The 19,673-nt window shown below is 33.8% G+C and overlaps 1 protein-coding gene across 2 annotated transcripts in view; it reads right to left on the reverse strand.

The window, feature by feature from the left end:
• Window positions 1-19,673, reverse strand: part of LOC145660632 (uncharacterized) — an 851,473-nt gene that overhangs the window by 482,153 nt on the left and 349,647 nt on the right. The window lies entirely within an intron of this gene.

Below are 19,673 nucleotides of genomic sequence, written 5' to 3' on the forward strand. Positions count from 1 at the left end.
AGATAAGGGCTTTACCGTTGATTATTTCCTTATCTTTCCGCTTGAAAGCACCACTAACAAAGATAGCAACGTCCAGTCTTCTGTTGTACAATTTGTTAAATGTGAATATGTAGTAACGATTCAGTGTAACGTATCTTTCTCTTTATTGTTCTAAAAGATTTATTTTATGTCCCTCTTCTACGTACTGACTTACTTGATCTTCGATGCAGGGTTATCCAGACGTGATGATTAAAATAAGGGAAGAACCTGCGTATCAGTCGATGTGACCGCGTGACAAAAGGTTCTAATATTGAACAATCATAGGGGAAAAAACTGAGTGTTTCTCTTTTATTTTACGAATCATTCATTATTGTAAGTTGAAGTTCAGAGATATTACATAATTCCAAATCCAAGTATTCATTCACATACAGGGTTGCACCGAGCCGACTGACACGTTTCAAACTTGAATATTACAGAGGCGTAATAACTTACATTGGTTGGTAGGGAAGGAACCAAAAGAGAAAAGAACGTTACATTACATAGTCTGTTGCAATTGAAGATTGGAGTACGGAACATCAGGTGTTACCTCAGTTAGTAGTTATTACGAAACTAAATCTGTGCCAGAAGTGGAAGTTTTTTTTTCTTTCTTTAATGTTGGTCGACATGGCAATGTCCCGTCTCGGAATACCATATTGGCTTCAGTGAGTCAAGTTTGAAGAGACTGTTAGTGAGCTGAATGTGAAACATGGAGCTCCAAGAACAGCGCGAACTCCTGAGAACGTGGAGAGACCAACATTAAATTTTTGTCTAAGAAAAAATTGCACTTCTAGCACAGACTTAAATTCATAATAACCACGAACTGAGGTAACACGATGTTCTGTTCTTCAATGTTCCATTGCGACTGACCATATAGCGCGGCGTTCTGTCCTCTTCCCGTTCCCACCACACCAATCAATATAAGTTATTAAGCAAGCACAATATTCAAATTTGAAATTAATCAGTCAGCTCGATGCCACCCAGCACATCCTATATAAAATGTTTCAGATAATAATTCGTTTCCTTGCGTTGCTAAATGGTTAATATACATATTTTCTTTTCGCGTGGTTCCAAACTCAATCCAGTGATGTATTTGCCTTAAAGTAATAGTTCGAGTCCTTCTTTAACCAATAGATCACGTTTCATAAAGTCTCGATATAAAAACAGATCGTTAAACTATAAGAACTAAGTGTTTGGAAGTATTAGTATGGATGCACATACTTCTCTGTTAAAGAATGTACCAACACACCAGGAACCGCAGCATCAATCTTCTTCCGAATATTATCTTGTACTTTCACGACAAGAACTACCATGACTCATGCGAAGAAAAAAAAAGTGACTATTTTCCTGAAGGCATCCAATAATATGTTGTTGTAATGAGCTGTATAACTAATAGGGTATTTTTTATGTATTGATATTGTTAAAAGTTATGTTTGTAGCTATATGCAGTTTAGGAAATATGTGTGTGTTATTTCGTATATGTTCATGTTTAGGAAGATAGAATATCAAAACACGATTTAGGTAAACTCTTCCAACAAATCATAATACAGTTTCAGAGATGTTCAAACAACTCGAAACATCAATAAACTATAGGGTAAATAAAATGTGAACAAATACACAATGCAAGTTTACTTTTGAAAATTCTGTTTCTAGAGACTTCAGTTTGAAAGATAAGATAGGTCACGGATGTTATTCAGCTGTGTATGACGAGTTGAAGCTGATCACCAAGGCATGTCAGCAGAAAAGACACTAGAGATTACGGAGAAGCTCAGGGCTCATCATTTTACCATAGCCCAAGATTTGGATAAGCAAAATGAATGTTACATGAAGTGATTAAGAATGAAAGAAACCAGCGCTTCGAAATCAATGATTGATTCGCCCTTTCGCTTGTAAAATCTTTCCAAACCCAACGTTGTACTCAAAACAATTAATGGCAACTATGATGTATTCCGTAGATGCCGTGAGATATTCAGGCAGTGCACCACTACATCTTAACCAGGAACAAGAAGCTTTCAGAAAATGGACAGAACGCAACAAAAACTGCAATGTTCGACATTGATCAATACGAAAGACACATTCATGTTGCTTAATAGTAATTTTAATAAATTACGCCGCAAAACTTAGAGGACGTTACACTATAATATATTATAACCACAAGGAAAAATAGGTAGGGCAAGATAGGGGTGCAAATCTTCACAAATATACTTACCAATTTAGTGAAGACACCTGGAGTTGGAAATACGTCAGATGTTTGGGTTGGCAACAGTCAAGCGGTAGTCACATCGCAAGGCTGGTGGTAGTGTGTTAGGACAAACCTCCTACCACGTAAGAAGCAGTAGAATGGTAGTGTGTAGTGAACTGAGCACGTGGTGGTAGTGTAAAGTTGGCAATACTTCCGATTTCCAAAAAGGGAAAATTGTAGGCGCTGGTTATGTAGTGCAAGTGTGACTGAAGTAGATATTGTGTTTATTCTATCGCGAGGAACAGTGTTTGAAGTGATGACGACCTACAAAACTACATTGGCGAAGACGAACAGTGGTCAGAAAATGACTCAGTGACAGGTCTCGTCGAGCATTAAAGCGGACTGTCACTCGAAATCGTCGTGAGATGTGGTACAAGTAACGGAAGAACTGAAGCAGCATGTCTCACAACTTGTGTTGACAATCACAACCCATCGCAAGTTCCATAACATGGGCATAAGATGTCGGAATGAATGGGTAAGCTATTGTTAAGAGACCATAACACTTTAGCAAAACTTCAATAATGGTGCAAACATGAAGTAAGACTGGAAACCTGTGATATGATTGGATGAGTCGTTGTTCATCCATGGGCAATGTTTATGTCGGCGAGATGCCCAAGAAAAGATGATCAACGCCCTACCAGAATGTCTCCGCCCTGCCTTGAAATGCAACAGTGGCTGTATGATGCTATAGGCTGCAATATCCTGTTTCTAGTGAGTCCTATGTTGACTCTTACCGGTAGGGTCACCATTTTAGTTTACTATGTGCATCTTGTGGTACTGATGTTGTTTCCGTGCAATGACCACATTCTAAGATGATATTGCTACAGCTGTTTCGTCGAAGATTGAGAAACATCATCAAGTTGAACACCTTCCTATTGCATGAATAATATGTACCATAATGATACCAATTAATATATTTATGCTAAAACTAGTATAATATAAAACACAAAATTCAATGTTAGGTTAAGTACATAAATTCAACAGTAAAATATACTATAAAAATAGTGATATGAAATAAAACAAGTGTACTAAAATAGCTCTAATTATCAGGATTAACTGTGTTTAATATTAAAATATAAACTACGTACGAAAGAGAACAATGTACCTAGGACCATATTTAACATTTTTGTCTCCTTGACTCATTAGAAAATACCATCCCTCAATGCGAATGTTTGAGGCAAATTTCTGAAATTTACATAAGTATACTATGAAAAGTAACAGGTCCGAGAAAATCCACCCCTCCCCACTAGAAAAGAATTGCCGACCCGAGTCATAGCGAACGTTGATCCATGGATAAATACGGTCCTGCATGTATCAGTAGTTGATTACAACTGGCTAAAACGTAATAAACAATAATAAACGTTTGTTTTGGTCCTAATATATTTCATAATAATACAATACTTTTAAGCTCAGCATTATAATATGCAATATGTGAATACGATCATCGAAATGGTGTTCAAATTTGCATTATATGAGGAATCAATATTTATATATTGCGTTTGACAAAATACAATTCTACTTGCATATTATAGATTATAGATGCAACTTTGAACGAATTCCTAAAAATTATATCTAAAAAAGAAAATCCATTTTTAAAATTATCCCCCACTTCCGAAAGAAAATAGGGACATGAATTTTAAAATATGAATAAAACAATCCTGAAAGATACCTAGATCGTACAATTTACTTCTAGTCCACACTAGCTACAAGATCTTTCATGTGTACGAGCAGATGTCACAGAGTTGACTAATATACTTAAACAAGATAATCGATATGAAACGGCATATAACAGGGAATGGGCAAAGGACATTTTGAAAAGAAGAGTAAAAAATAAATGTAATGTTTTAATTACTTACTGAATAATGCAACCACAGAAAGATTGATAGAACCTCCTCTTTCTGTGCAAGCAAAATCTAACCATAGACCATTCATGTCAGTCAAACGTCGACGTACTACCTACAAAAACTCCAAATTCATTTCCTGATAAATCGATTTTACATCTCTTTCCCTTTTTTTGTTTCTCGTTCCCTTTCTCCTCTCTGTCGTTCTCTGATTTTTTTTATTTTGTTTTCTTCCATTTCTAATGCAGTATTCTAGACTAGAAATAGCGTGCTCACTCGCCATTTTACATGAACCATTCAAAGAGAATAAGAGCTTTCACATTTCAGCTTTCAATTTTCTCCCAAGTCAGAGAGAAGAGAAATAAAAAAAAACTTCAAGGGAAAGAATCTGTTAAATTAAGCTATATGCACTACTCATGACTTTTAGAAACATTGTTTTTACTTCTTTGTATGCTTTTTCTAAAGCTTGTTAGATTTCTTATCTTATTTCAAAAGATTTTTTAAACTCTTCTTCGTTTTAGGTACTTGGATTATATTTAATGTAAAGAACCAATATTTTTCCTAAATATTTTATCATATAACTAGCGTTTAAACTACACTAGGTCTTTTAAGAAAACGTGAAAGATCATAACAATTTATAACACTATAATTATATCTATCTTTGCGACTATCTCAGTTGTTGGATTATGTTTTAGGATAAGAACAAAATGTCTTAATAAAATAGAAGGAAAGCAAAACTAATTTTAGAAAATGAAATTCTAGGTGCGAAAGCAAAGTTTTCTATGCAAATAAAGCTAAAAGTTTTAAGATTTCAGTTCAACCTATGTTCAACTGATATTGTTTATATTTTTAGAAAATTCGATAAAGTTAAGATACAATTTCTTATAGTCTAAACTAGCTGAACTTGCGCTCTCTTCACAGCGCTTCATTTACATATGAGCATGAATCTCCTTGACATTCCTCACAACATCTATACATGTCCATTTACAGACACAAGTGGAAGACGTCCTGATAAAAATCGGTAAGGGATAGCATAAAGGAGAGATTTTCTCCGTGATTTTTTTCAATATCTTTCACCGTTTGCAAGATTTGAGACTACTTCCGGTTGGAGTTTCTAATTCATGTATGATCAGTGCTTTCTTTCTTTTTTGCATGCAGTATGTAATAAACTAATACATTACATACACAATTAGTTATGTCATTGATATATAGTGTTCATTTGGCAAAACACACTAAACAATAAAGATTCATTTTAGACTAGAGAAATGGTTATCTTCGTTCTTCATTATCATTTGGCTATGAAACAAACGCATGATATATATATATATATATATATATATATATATATATATATATATATATATATATATATATATATATATATATATATATATATATATATAACCTCTGTATACAAATATGAATTGGAATGTATAACTTGTAGGATAAGATGTATTACTTTTCTCTAAATTTCAACACTTCCAGTGTTCCCTAAAAGATGTAATAAAGAAATAATGGCCATGTTTTTAAATATTCAATTAGAAGTGGACAAATTGCAGAAAATTTACAATTGATCAGCGAGAGCAGCATCTTTTTGGAACATATGGTTCCCGAGAACTCGCTGTCGAAAGGATTGGCCATAAACATATAAACGTTTCTAGCATTTTAACATATCGATTGTTGTTAAAACTCCCATGTTGAATCTGGCAAGCTAACCATAGCGATGAACCTGACGCATCAAAGGAGAAGGACAAATTGGACCAGTTCCCTACATCAATGGTAATTCTTTTTAATTTTGTAACATTGTAAATTTTTTATTACGATATAAAATATTTTCAAGAGCAAAACTGAAATGAAATCGTAATGTAAATATTAGACTATTATCTAGTTTGTAAACTCAAAACATTTCTTCACTAAAAGATATACTAATGAGACCAGAATTATTCATTTGGTTACCGCAATTAGCATGTTGTTCTTTGATATGTCTATTATAAACTAATACCAGCACGATTTCTGGTTGAAACAGCAATCCTCACATAACGAACATGCATACATATGGATACAACGCAATTTTTAAATATGTTACACCTAAATATTGATAGGACCTTTCTGTTCATAAGAGTCATAAATAATAAATCTGTTGAGTAAGTTTGCGACTTGTAATCAGAAAGTACTTCTTACTAAAATCAACTTGGATATTAAATTAATCTCTTCTTATGAATTCATTTAGTGAAGAATAAACGAAAATTAGTATATATAGTTGATTTTCATATCAAAAAGATCTCCTTTTATACAGAAATGTAGATTTATATATGTACATAGATTTACTAATTACCCTAATTTAGAATAGTATCAAATTTCAAATTGCAGCACGTGGTTGAAAAAGAAAGAAACTTAAAAAAGAAGCATTGAAGAAATACCAGACGTAAAAGGAACATAAGAATGATTAAATTAATGATTATTGCTTTCTCTTGTGAAAATATTTCTAGGACTTTGAAATATTAATGAGTAATTAAAGCTTAGATTAATTCCTTCCTCTTAATATCAAAGCTCTTATTACAAGTGAGCACCACACAAAATAATTATTTCAAAATTCCAGTAACATCATTAGCAGTAAAAGGAAATGAATCTAGAGTGATTTGGTCTTTCTCTCTCTCTCTCTCATACACTCTCTCTTCTTTTTCCTAAAGTTAATAATCACAGCAATAAATTACAATACACAGTATTTGATCATAATTTTATTACCGATTCTTAAAAAATAGGTTACAAAAGTTTCAGTATATTACTGAAAGAATTTACAATATCACTCGATAACGTTGTCCTCATTTGAGGACAGTCCACTTAAACTACGATTTTACATGATGTGCCGCGTTTCTACGTTTCTTATATATTTAAAACGATTGAAGAAGAGCTAAAGAGAAATATATAATATACGTTCTTCGATAATCAGTTACATTTCATTTCAAAGTGAAAGTATGTTTTCCCTCTTTTATGTAGTTTGTTATATACAATTTATTAAATTAATTTCGGGCTTTTGGTGTTTTCTACATAAGTAAGCTGTAATGTAAGGCTTTCAAAAGAAAATGCAATTGCTATACGAATACTTGGATATTATAATTTCTTTCACTGATTCCGGCCAAAATAATTATGTGACCTCAAATAAGGACTATGGGTTCCTGAATAACATATTCATCCTTAAATTTTAAGTCATCTTGTTCAATTATGTTTTACTCACTCTCACTTTTGTTTAGCATTGAGGACAATACATATCGCTGCTTCTATTTAGTTGATTATTGTTAGGTTCTTATATAACATCATCATCATCACTATTATGTGCATTCTGCCATTATTGTCAGAATCTTGCCACAATTTGGAAGTTTCTATAGGCCTAGAGCATAGTTTTCAGTTAACCTTTTCATCTTCATGTATGAATGTTCTGTTTTAGTATTGTCCAACAACTGTTTCAGCTTTCATATCTTCCTCCCCTTTTTGTCACTGTACCTTCTAGCACGTCCTTAATGACGCAATTTCTTTTCAGCCAATGTTCCAATTTTAGTTTCTTTTTTTCATTTCAAGGTAATCTAAAATTGATCTTGTGTCCCATATATTCTTATATTTTAAACTGTTTATCAGGTAGATGAAGAAGTAAAAGTTACTGGTTACGTGTAGTTTAGAATTTGTATACAATAGTAACAAATATTGTTTCAGTCTGACGTATTATAATCTCTCGTAACAATCACTGTGTCTCTTATCGTTCCTTATATATGAAATGATTGCGCTCCTGAGATTGAATGTAAAAAAAAAAAAAAAAAAAAACTAACCACTCCAATTCTAGTAATTATCACTACAAGCAGTTTAGCATACCGCCATCAATAATGTCTCACAGTAGAAAAAACTGAAGATGATAGATGGAACTGAATCGACAGAAACTGCAACCGATGGTGTTTTTACAATTCTTCCGTCCAGTGGCCCAGCTGATATTACAAATGAAGATGAACAAAATTACGAAGATACTGAAGAAGTAGACGTTCTGAATCCCCCCCTCCCCAAAGATCGAGTGAACATGTAAGTACTAATAAGCAAGAGTAAGCAAGAGCAAGTGCTGTTTTGTATCACTAAGCGAAAACCTCAAGTGAAATTTCTGAGCCCTTAGATTGCACGTAATTTTTTATTGAGTTCACCTTTAGTACCCGGAACTTCTCATATCTTCACTATAACTATTGTCATGAACTTGCAATTAAGGCTGCCTTTTTCATCGTTTAATTGCAACTAGTATCACCAATAGTAAAATGAAAGATGTAATATAGTTTCTTCGTCCCTGGATTGCAAATGATAAAATTATTTTTAATTATTTCTGAATTTAATTGAGTTTGGTGATTTCTCCAAGTGGCTTCTGAAGTTACTCAGTACTCATTTATAATGAACATCTAGTTGTTTGAAAGTTATAAGTCATTACATTACGACAATTTCAACCCATTACAGATTCTACGTCACCAAATAGAACATGTTATAAATTATGGTGCAGGGGCTCACACACGGGTGTCTACCAGACCCGGAACACCCTTTCCAAACTTCCTAGCTCAACATACATTTGTACATTTTCTTAAAAGTATGCTTGTGTAACAGGAAAATGATTGATGTCGCACGAAAATTTGATCTTACACTTCATTTACTCTTTCTCTTATAATCTAGTTCTATCAGTTTATTTTTCTAAAAATATAGGTGGGGGTATTTTACAATTACTGATCGTCTTTTCAGGTGCAGTATTAGCATACATGTTCAATACCACATATACGTAGTGGCTTGTAGTACAGGAGCCGTACTTTAGACCCTCCCAACAAAATTTCTGGGTGCGCGCTTGTTAGTGTGTAATGTGCTTTGCAGTTTTTTATTCAAGCTATTTTAATAATAATAATAATAATAATAATAATAATAATAATAATAATAATAATAATAATAATAATAATAATAATAATAATAATAATAATAATAATAATAATAATATAGAATTCAGTACAAATTCTTTGCAGAGTTGTAACGTAGCTTTCATTTACAAGTTCATGAAAGAAAATTTGAGAAAAAGAGAAAAAAGAAGGATAGAACAAGGAAAAAAAGCTAGCTGCAAATGGACAAAAAAGGAAATGTCTGTTGATTTGAAATATAAGGGAAATTAGAGAGGAACACGTTTTTAAAGCCACCCAGATTCGCTTTTACCTGATTTTCTTTTCAGCTTTCATTTACTCATTCACGAGTATTTCGTGAAGATAGACACAGCAAATGGAGATGAAAGGAGACCATTTCTACGTTCATCAGTAGAGTAAAAGGGTGTGGTTAATTGCTTTAAAATGACGTCGGAACGTTTTTTGACACAGAATAAGAGGTATACATGTAAAATACTAGACCCTTAATACGAAGAAATAGCTACCACGCCAATGTAAATACCTATTTCTGTTTTTCTGAGAGGTAAAATGAATGCTACACAGGCAACAAAATAACAGGGAAATAAGGTATTTTTCTCTAAAAAAGACATTCCTAGTTCACCTAGCACGAAGAGCAACTTAATTATCGTACAATTTTGTAGGGGATTTCTAAAAGAAACACAGCTATTATGCAATCATTGCATGTTGCTTTGCAAAAGACTTAAACCGAATAGTATTATGTATATAGACTTGTCTGGTATTTCTGTACTGAAACGATCATCGATTCCTAACACAATTTACTAGTGATTTGCTGTGTCAAGACAAATTAATCCAAACATGTATCTTCATATGAATAAATGTTCCTGTTTTCATATATATTTTTGGATTTTTATACAAAGTTCAAGTTGTGTATGTATGTTCTTTCACATGTTCAAAAGAAAGAGTAAAATGTAATGCACACTACGAAACTTCGTTTGTGTGTTTCATTACATTAAGCTTATAACACTTCATAACTACTAAATGACATATTATAGGACATATTATAATTAATTGTTCTTAGTTTTATAATAAATAAAGTTAACGAAGAGAATTAAGAACATCAAGCAAAACATTAAGTCATCTCTGTGTGGCTTACCTAAAGTCAAGTAACAGCCTCTGGACCGACGCCTGGATTCTGTGTGGAAGTGACGTTACGAGGTATTACAGGTATGTCTACCCGCTGATGAGCAGATTCTGTAGTTCCGGCAAAGTATGGGGATGGTAATTTTCACGTTTCACGCGCAGTTCGTTCTCTTTCCGTCTCTGTAGACGTAAATGATGCCTGTGATTTCCTTTAGACAGATGCATAAACTATCCAAACAAAAGTTCATGTTTGTTAATTCCAACAAATATCTTAGGGTGTCATCAAACATTTTGAAAGTTGTTTGGATATTAAAATCTAAACCTAGACTTTCGAATCTTCCTCACTCAGCTACATAAGCTAGACGCCACACACCTATATTATCTAGAAACACACGTACTACAGTGTTAATTTTATATTATTTTATTTCTCCTTTCTGGGGTATTGAATGATAGTAGGTACTTTGTTTTTCGTACGTTAAATACAAAGGTTAGTAACTTATATTGAGTTGAATTCGAATGTGCCACTTACTTAGGCTACCAACTATTGCCCGGCATCAGAATTTTCATTACAGGAAATTGTGTTGCATCTGGACGACAGATATTGCACCTACTACTCTTTACAGGTTTTCCACAGGCTGGTGACGGTGCGGACTCGATGATAAGACAGGTGCCGTTGAGGAGTCTCATTGGGTGGCATCTGGACTCTTCACAGGGATGTTAGAAGAGGGAATTCTCAAAATTCTAGTTTCTTGTTCCATACAGTGATAGAATTCCAGCGATGTTTTCACCGTGTGACTTCACGCCATATGCTAGTGCAGTTCTACTTAGTTCAAGTTTTGTTCATACAATACTGAGATTTGATGTTGCTACATTTTTGGCAGGTAGTACGCGGCATTTATTTGGCTCCACTTTTCGGAGACGCAGTTTGCCCCTCTACGAGAAACCAATCACAATCATGAACTCTAATTTGAATGACAAATATTGATTTTGTCAAGGTAGTGTCATACATCTATAACTTAACGATACCACTTCGTAGCCAATTGGATAGCACTCATTATTTTTTCTGCGCGTTGTACCGGTTTCGATACCCAGTGGGGTTTCTTGTCACAATAAACAGATATGTAGTGGTTTGGAACACAATTCAAATTGTAGGTCCTATTACATATAGCTTCGGTGATAAAATAAGATACTAAACTCCACTCAAATAACTTCAATTCAAAAATTAATTAATTAAGAAATTGATCAATAAGAATTATCTAGATTAGTCATTTCGAACAGCATGTTCTGTGATGTCATATATTGTCAGTAAGCTGCACCGGAAGAACAAGCAAAATAGAAAACATATTGTAGCTAGAAATCCGTGTTGATAAGTAAACAGGAACATCTATGGTATGGTTGATAATTTTGCAGATATGCCACTCGTAAATCCATGACTGCGCGTACACTGCAATGCATGTATAATTATATTTCCTAACTAGTTCCTTTCCCTACTTTGCTCTATCTGTAGCCTCTGCCCTTTCTTCACTAACTAGTTTCCTCCCTTCATTTCTTCTACCTATAATCTATGTCTTTTCTTCCTCAACTAGTTCTCTACTTACTCTACTTGAAATCAATGCCCATTCTTCCCTAACTAGTTCCCCTCCTTTGCTCTACCTGTAACATATACCCTTCCTTCCCTAACTAGTTCCCTCTTCTTTGCTCTGCCTATAACAATTGTCCTTCTTTCCTTCCCTCCCTTTGCTCTGTCTATAACAACTGTGGATCCTCCGATCGTAAATGCGTACTCCTATATCAAACATCGGCCAGTTGAAAATTACTGATCAAGAAAAGAAAATTTTCTCGTTACTGATTCATGTAACTATTAACTTATCGTGCCCAGTCGAAACTAAAATGGTTTTCTTATATCTACTTTCGCTTAAAAAACGTACAAAATAGCTATTTTGAAAGCATATGTGTCATTTTTATAGCATACACAAAATTAATTGTCACACAAACTAAATTCAAGAAGTCGGTTTATTTCCAAGTTTTTAGAAAATTAAAATCTAGCGATAGGAAAATATCTGTATTCTTTCTTTTTTAACTTTCAACTGTACATATTATTAAAACTTCAACTTCAAGAAAAAACTCTGATTAGTAATGCAAATTTTTCTAGCATAATATTTAATAGCTCTTTTTTTGCGCAGAAATGAGTCACAGTCCTCTATTTCACTGCCGTGTTCTACACATAAGCGGTGAAGGTATCCTTAGCTGTGCATCTTCCTGTCCAGAAGTTTAGTATGGTAGTTCATAACAGGTCTTGTAGTGCCAGGCAGAAATTAAAGTTCCCAAGGGAGAGACGGTTATCATTGCGTAGATGGAGAAAAGGGTTTCTCTCTTTTTTCTCTATCTTATTCCTCTCCCCCATTTTCTCTCTCCCAGCGCGAGCAGTTTCCAACAGCATCGTAGAAGGCCCCCAACGGAACGGAATTCTAGTCATGTGACCTGCGTCTTCATCTTGCAGCTCTGCGATTTAGTTCCCGTTGAGTGTAATGAGGCTGCGTAAGAAAGACAATGGGAAAGCAGGTAGCAGAAAAGTTTAGAAGAACTAAAACTCATCGTATGTCCACAGAGTTTCATATAGAAAATGGCTTTGGAAAAACGACGACAACAAAAACAACAAAACAATAATAAAAAATATATATACGTATATAACAATAACGTTGCCCGTAGAAACTTCGTTCTGAAAATTATCTCGAGTTGCAACGTAATAAGGAAACGTTAACTTAATTAACAGAAGTAAAAGAAAATAAAGATTTGTTCTGTTGTGACAAGATGGCAAAGAGGAAAAGAGAATTCAATTTCTCTCATAGACTCCTTTAAAACGATATGACTAAATCAACATGGGAAATTAAGGAATAAATACAATGCTTTCTTTTCCCAACGTTATAATTTGTACTGTAAAAATATTTCCGACCCGAATACATTAGAAATAAAATAATAGTGGAATAAAACAAATTAACGTTTTCAATGAATTTCTATGTATTTCTACTTGGAATATATTTATACAGTAGTGAATTATTGAAATCTTGAGGTTAATTATGACGAATTAAAGCAAACATTTAAAAGTTTAAAATATATATTTATAAATGTTTAAGAGCTCAATGTTTTCTAAACGTTTTTAGGAAAGTTTAAATTTCTTAAATGTTCTTTTAGTTTTACGTCCTACATGCAATTATGCCCTTCAGACTAAGGAAGACGATATATTAAAGCAAGTGAATGGTGATGGAAGAATTGTTGAAATAGGAAAGTGGGAAGAAACGGGAGCACCCTTAGAAAACTGACCAACACGATGATGTCTATCCCAAACTTACTTGGCCACGGATACAAGCGGGATTCCACGCACCAGAGGTGTAAACTTTCTTAACAAGATTAACCAGGTTTAGTAAATGCTTACACACAGGTGTGTGAACACCACACATGGGGAAATGTGTACAATATGACGCGTTTGCTAACAATCAAATTTACTAACCAGAACTACTATTTTCGTTTTCAAAAGTGACATTAGAGCCAAAATTGAACCTATTCTTGGGACAATAAATTCATATTAAAAAACAATCCATGCTGTCCGCTACCGTTTTTGTTCTATGGGGATTAACGGCAGTTCTAGTAAATATCTACCATTTGCAGTTTTAATGCAGTATTAAGGGCATAGATGACATCTGTTCTGAACATGAATCTAAATGTTAAATACATATTAAGAGAAAACATCATTTGTTGCTATCTTTAACAGTTCTTCCTCTATAGTAATCAATATTGGAACTGGAAATATTAGATTTCTACCACATACAATTACAACAGAAAGATTATAGTCAGATTGGCTCTAGTTTGTAGACACTAAATTTATGTATAAAAGAAATCGTTTTATGCTGACTCTTACTGTCTTTTTGATCTGATACCTGTCAAAAAAAAAATAAATAAATAAATAAAGACGGTTGGACGGACGAGTGGACATAGCCATTATATAAGACTTCCTACATTTATGCATATATAGTTTGGACGTCTAAAATAAATGTTGATTCATACTGCTTCCGCCAATGAAATTCATTGGTCACTTGTTCACTATTTATTGGTAGTGCAATATAAACTTTGGCGGAAATATGTTTAAGAAATATGTTTATAAGCTAAGCAACCCAAACTACTTATTAAATTTTCATACATGATTAATGTTATGGTGCTGATTAGCAATTAAAATAAACCCATTAATAGCAGAAGTTAGTGTCAATAAAATTTCAAAGTATTTTCTCCAGGATTTTTCTTTCAAAAATTTCTTTCAAAAAATAAATGCTGAAAGAGGCATTTAAAAAAGGCTATAACAAGTGACTATGTTTGATACGGTACGATAGGTATATCACTGTTGACATATTTCAGATGCTCTGTGTTCAGTGTTGCTAATTTAGCCGAACTATAGGAAAATCTAGCCATTTTCTCATAGTGTTTAGCCAGCAAAAGTGTAGTTTAGCTAACAGCTATAAACTTGGTCAATTCTGCGTTCAAAGTTGCCAAATTCTAGAAATTTGTTCTTGAATATTAGTGGGATATTTTACCAATGCAAACTTTTCTAACATTATGAATAAAACTATAATAAGAAATAATGTGTTGTTTTTCTAACCCCTTTTGCTAGTAACAGCTCTTACATTCTTACACACATTCTATCTTATGTAGAGCATCTTATTTAACATTTGCTAGTACTATCATGGCCCCAGGCAAATAGGGATTTTGGAAATTCCACTTTCCCATGCTAATTTCAACGCTAGCTTAATTTATAAGAACGAGAATTTTGAATCATGTTCGGCATAGACGGTGTATATTTAGTGTTACCCTGAAATATTTTGCGACTAATTTCTTAATTTTATATTGATTTACTTGTAGCTGTTGTTTTAATTTATTCTGACCGTCCGCATAGGAAAGAGAAGTTTGAATCCAGTTACCAACTATGAGTGCAAATAGCAAACTTGTCAAAATAAATAAATAAACTCTTAGAACAAAAGCCGTGTTTTTATTAAGTTTCACTTTACTTATTGATATCTATATTATCAGTTTTATTTTGATTTTTCAAAGAAGTAGTAATTGTTCAGTGTAATTGTCTAGGACAATTTCAAGCAGAAAATACAGTGGTTTCTCCTTCGGCCTGTTTTTGTATTCATGGTTGTACGTTTTGTATGTATTAATCATTGTCTGTGTGTTCTTACTGAAGGAAGGCTCTAGCACGTTCCCCATGATTGAGAGTAGGGTAGTTCGTTTCTATCCTGTACTAAAATATAGTATGTAAAAGTACAAATTTAGAAGAAACAGTAAAGAGGTAGGTTGACAGAATTAGGGTAGCCATCCATCCAAGAATTGAGTACTGATACCTCCATTACAACACAGTCAGTTTTGTGCGTCCAATACACGCACTCTAATAAGCCAAGGTGTAAAATAATTCAAATCCGTGAACCTGGCCCCACCCACATCGACACTAATTTTAAAACATATGCCAAAAATTAGTGCCCAATTAGTGCTGACGACCTGTAATGTTAAAAAAAATTGTGCCGTTACATAGACTTCAAAAAACAAAAACGATTCTGGGTGGGGCTAGGTTCACGCTAGCCCCACCCACTCAACCGATTGAGATGAAACCTATACACAATGTTAGTGTTAAATTAGTGCTGTCGATACCGCATAAAAAGAAAATTAGTGCCATTATCACTAGGTGAAATATATTCGAAAATCTAATATGGCAGCATCATCAAAGAAAACAATCGATCCTCATTTTTATCATACTATACATAGCACTAATTTTCTTTCTATGCGGTATCGACAGCACTAATTTAACATTAACATTGTGCATAGGTTTCATCTCAATCGGTTGAGTGGGTGGGGCCAGGTTCACGCTAGCCCCACCCACATATTCTTGGTTTTTTGACCTTTGTGTAACAGCACTAATTTTGAAAACCATGCCAAAAATTAGTGCTATATTAGTGCTGACGATAAAGCATAGAAAGAAAATTAGTGCTATGTATAGTATGATAAAATGAGGATCGATTATTTTCTTTGACGATGCCGCCATATTAGATTATCGAATATATTTGGCCTAGTGATAATGGCACTTATTTTCTTTTTATGCGGTATCGACAGCACTAATTTAACACTAACATTGTGTATAGGTTTCATCTCAATCGGTTGAGTGGGTGGGGCTAGGTTCACGCTAGCCCCACCCCTTCTTTTTAGTTTTTTGACGTTTGTGTAACAGCACTAATTTTGAAATGTATGCCAAAAATTAGTGATAAATTAATGCTGACAAAGCATAGGAAGAAAGTTAGTGCTATGTATAGTATGATAAAAATGAGGATCGATTATTTTCTTTGATGATGCCGCCATATTAGATTTTCGAATTATTTGGCCTACTGATAGTGGCACTAATTTTCTTTTTATGCGATATCGACAGCACTAATTTAACACTAACATTGTGCATAGGTTTCATCTCAATCGGTTGAGTGGGTGGGGCCAGGTTCACGCTAGCCCCACCCACATATTCTTGGTTTTTAGACATTTGTGTAACAGCACTAATTTTGAAAACCATGCCAAAAATTAGTGCTATATTAGTGCTGACGATACCGCATAGAAAGAAAGTTAGTGCTATGTATAGCATGATAAAAATGAGGATCGATTATTTTCTTTGATGATGCCGCCATATTAGATTTTCGAATTATTTGGCCTACTGATAGTGGCACTAATTTTCTTTTTATGCGATATCGAAGAGCACTAATTTAACACTAACATTGAGCATAGGTTTCATCTCAATCGGTTGAGTGGGTGGGGCCAGGTTCACGATAGCCCCACCCACATATTCTTGGTTTTTTGACCTTTGTGTAACAGCACTAATTTTGAAAACCATGCCAAAAATTAGTGCTATATAAGTGCTGACGATGCCGCATAGAAAGAAAATTAGTGCTATGTATAGTATGATAAAAATGAGGATCGATTGTTTTCTTTGATGATGCCGCCATATTAGATTTTCGAATTATTTGGCCTACTGATAATGGAACTAATTTTCTTTCTATGCGGTATCGACAGCACTAATTTAACACTAACTTTGTGTATATGTTTCATCTCAATCGGTTGAGTGGGTGGGGCCAGATTCACGCTCACCCCACACACTTCTTCTTAGTTTTTTGACGTTTGTGTAACAGCACTAATTTTGAAAACTATGCCAAAAATTAGTGCTATATTAGTGCTGACAAAGCATAAGAAGAAAGTTAGTGCTATGTATAGTATGATAAAAATGAGGATCGATTATTTTCTTTGATGATGCCGCCATATTAGATTTTCGAATATATTTGGCCTAGTGATAATGGCACTAATTTTCTTTTTATGCGGTATCGACAGCACTAATTTAACACTAACATTGTGTATAGGTTTCATCTCAATCAGTTGAGTGGGTGGGGCTAGGTTCACGCTAGCCTCACCCCTTCTTTTTAGTTTTTTGACGTTTGTGTAACAGCACTAATTTTGAAATGTATGCCAAAAATTAGTGCTAAATTAGTGCTGACGATGCCGCATAGAAATAAAATTAGTGCTATGTATAGTATGATAAAAATGAGGATCGATTGTTGTCTTTGATGATGCCGCCATATTAGATTTTCGAATATATTTGGCCTACTGATAATGGCACTAATTTTCTTTTTATGCGGTATCGACAGCACTAATTTACCACTAACATTGTGCATAGGTTTCATCTCAATCGGTTGAGTGGGTGGGGCTAGCGTGAACCTAGCCCCACCCAAAATCGTTTTTGTTTTTTGACGTTTGTGTAACAGCACTAATTTTTTTAAAATTACAGGTCGTCAGCACTAATTCGGCCCTAACTTTTGTCATATGTTTTAAAATTAGTGCCAGGTTCACGTGAAGACAGCCCCACCCACTTTTAATAATTGAACAGTAATTTTGTAAAGTATGCCAAAAATTAGTGCTAAATTAGTGCTGACGATACTGCATAGAAAGAAGATTCGTGCTATATATCTTACCATAAAAATGAGGGATCTTTGGTTTTCTTTGATGATGCCACCATTGAACATTTTCGAATATATTTTGGCCTTCTGATAATAGCACTAATTTTCTTTTTATGTGGTATCGACAGCACTAATTTAACACTAACCTTGGGTATAGGTTTCATCTCGATCGGTTGAGTGGGTGGGGCTAGCGTGAACCTAGCCCCACCCAGAATCTTTTTTGTTTTTTGAAGTCTGTGTAACGGCACAAATTTTTTTAACGTTACAGGTCGTCAGCACTAATTGGGCACTAATTTTCGGCATATGTTTCAAAATTAGTGCCGGTGTGGGTGGGGCCAGTGTCACGGACATAAATAATTCCTACACGTTAATCATATATGTGTCATAAAAACTAAAAAAATATTAAAATACTATGTATCGTGTACGCAATGTGAGTAATCACACGAAATAATATTAATTTAAGTAATAGATGCATTGTAATGAGATTACAGCCGCAGGAAAAATGTGTTAGAGTAATATATTAAAATATACAACAACATACTAATTATGACTATGTTGAATGTTAGATCAACACATGTCTGTCAATGTTTTACTGAAAAAATGCACATATATTATGATAATATGAAATCCCCTCAGGGTAGGTTAATGAATTTCCCCACTCTGTCCAAATTTAGCTTTGTATCAAGCACAACTGAAATGCAACTTCCCACTAGGTACACCTGAGGAACTTAAAAATAGCTACTCTTCAATTAAAGTACCCAAAATGAACTAACAAAAGAATGCTACAAATGCACATACGTTTGTGTAAATATCCCCATAGCAACTACCTGCGTCATTCCTATGGCTGTAACTCTCCGACTACTCAAAATGATAAATGAAACATAAATTGTTTCTACTATGCGATAATGAAAATAAAAATCACTCCTCAAATATTTTATTCATTCTGGAAAAAAACTGCATAGTGTATTTAACTTAATATATTAATCCTCAATATGGAGAGCACACTGACTAGATACTACAAGCGAATGGCCGTTGATTTGATTAAAGGTTGATGGAATGTTATGTTTATTGGTTTTGAGAGATTTTTCCGTATTCTTACAGTACTTCCACTACCACGAAAAGTTAAAGATTTAATTTCATGTAAAATACATAACTTCAAATAAAATGTATTTTGAGATAAGTGAAACTTAAATATAGCTTTTTCCATACCAAAACCCAGGAAATCACGAGATACTTCGATATATATATATATATATATATACATATATATATATATATATATATATATATATATATATATATATATATATATATATATATATATATATATATATACAGTCACGTTCCTTCGCATCCAGTGACGATATGAGATACTATATCCCCTCTATGCATACCTGTGCAGAAGAACTGGCTCTCTTCGTAGCGCAATAAATTTTCAGTATTTCGAAAATACCTCTATTTTCACACCCACTTGAGAATCATAAGTATACTTCCTCAATCTCGCTGA

This window comes from Thermobia domestica, chromosome 9, assembly GCF_964235325.1.
Source record: "Thermobia domestica chromosome 9, izTheDome1.hap1.1, whole genome shotgun sequence".
Classification (NCBI taxonomy): domain Eukaryota; kingdom Metazoa; phylum Arthropoda; class Insecta; order Zygentoma; family Lepismatidae; genus Thermobia; species Thermobia domestica.